The sequence below is a fragment of the Macrotis lagotis genome, chromosome 5 (assembly GCF_037893015.1).
Source record: "Macrotis lagotis isolate mMagLag1 chromosome 5, bilby.v1.9.chrom.fasta, whole genome shotgun sequence".
NCBI classification, from domain to species: Eukaryota; Metazoa; Chordata; class Mammalia; order Peramelemorphia; family Peramelidae; genus Macrotis; species Macrotis lagotis.
In genome coordinates, this window is record NC_133662.1 from 35,977,710 (window position 1) to 35,979,740 (window position 2,031).

At 35.5% G+C, this 2,031-nt stretch overlaps 1 pseudogene; it reads left to right on the forward strand.

The window, feature by feature from the left end:
- Positions 1-885: 885 nt before the first annotated feature.
- Positions 886-1,528, forward strand: LOC141523760 (AP-1 complex subunit sigma-3 pseudogene; annotated as a pseudogene).
- Positions 1,529-2,031: the final 503 nt, after the last annotated feature.

Below are 2,031 nucleotides of genomic sequence, written 5' to 3' on the forward strand. Positions count from 1 at the left end.
CAATCCATAAATGAATTCCCAAACGGGGAAAAAACCAGAATCCACATGGACTTATAACTGATCATTCAAAGACCAAATAATACCAATAACAAATTCTAACATTAATATAGTTATTTTTTAAAAAATTAAGGAGTCCTAGCAAATATCTTCTATGTCACAAATATGGTCTCAATACCTAAACTGGAGAAAGTCTAAACAAAGAAAGAAAACTGCAGATAAATATCTTAATGATTACTGATAAAAATTTTAAATAAAGAAGATTATAGTAATATTATCACCAAAGATCATACACTGTGACCAGGCTGCAGGGTTGGTTTAATACTTGGGAAACTAAGTATGATTGACATATGAATACCTAAAGCAACAACAATTATATGATTATTTCAATAGATGCAGAAGCATTTGACAAAATATAACATTGATTCCTGTTAAAAAAAAAAAACACCGGGGCGGCTAGGTGACGCAGTGAATAAAGCACCGGCCCTGGAGTCAGGAGTACCTGGGTTCAAATCCAGTCTCAGACAATAATTGCCTAGCTGCCGGCCTTGGGCAAGCCACTTAAACCCCATTTGCCTTGCAAAAAAAACCCACCAGAAAGCAAAGGAATAAATGGAGCTTTCCTTAAAGTGATAAGTAGAATCTAACTAATTATCAGAATTTCTGCAAATCTAGGAGAAAGAAGTTAAAAAGAGAAATTCATTTAGAATAAAATACATGGGTGTCTGCCTGCCAAGACAAGCACAGGAACTGAATGAACACAATTACATTCTTCATGCATATAAAGACAGATCTAAGTAATTGGAGAAATATTAATTGCTCATGAGTAGGCGAGCCAATATTGTAAAAATGATAGTATTGGAGAGCATTGTGGGAAACAACCATGGTCTGAGACACCCTTACCTGTCACCTGGGCTCCTGGCAGGGCGGCGGCCGGCGGCGCCTCCAGCTTCTGGCCCAGCCCGTGCTCCCCTTCGGCCGGCCCATCCCGCTGCGTGCTGCGTGGCTGCCCCGGACCCCCAACATGATCCATTTCATATTGCTGTTCAATCGACAAGGGAAATTAAGACTGCAGAAGTGATATACTACACTCCCCGATAAAGAGAGAAAAAAGATCACCCGAGAAATTGTACAGATGATTCTGTCTCGTGGTCAAAAGATGAGCAGTTTTGTTGACTGGAAGGATCTAAAAATTGTTTATAAAAGATATGCTAGCTTATATTTTTGCTGTGCAGTAGAAAATCAGGACAATGAACTGTTGACGCTAGAGATTGTACATCGTTAAGTGGAATTACTAGACAAGTATTTTGGAAATGTCTGTGAACTGGATATTATATTTAATTTCAAAAAGGCATATTTTATCCTTGATGAGTTTATAATTGGAGGAGAAATCCAGGAAACCTCAAAGAAAACTGCTGTCAAGGCTACAGAAGACTGATATGTTACAGGAGACAATGGAAGAATATATGAGCAAGCCTGCATTTTAACTGAAAAATCTACTTGGCTATATGTCTTAAATCTGCAAAACTTCAGCTGGATGTGGTTCTGTTCTGATGTGCCAGAGTCTTATGCCAAAAATAACTTAAATGGATTTTGCATGTAAACCTTCTTGAATACTTTGGGATACGGTGTTCAACTAGCAAGACTTAAAAATTATAGCATATTTGTAATAGGTGCATATATAAATGCATATATATGTAGATATATTAATTATTCTTTGTGCATCTTAACTATGAAACTTAACAACCATAATTCAGTGGACTGCATATTTTGTTTGTATAATTATTTTTCCAGCAAACTAATAATTTTAATATATTTTTGAGAAATGAATGATGCTATATTTTTGCTAGTATCCTCAAAGGACAAATTTGCCATTACTTTGTAAAAAAAATATTGTGAATGTACTGCTGCCTATTTTGGACTAAAATAATTTTTTTTCTAACTACATAGTTCATTTTTATTGTGATTTCATAATCTGTCAAAGTAATATAAAAGGTCAGTTATTAGATAATTATAGGCAAAGTGTGTATGTGT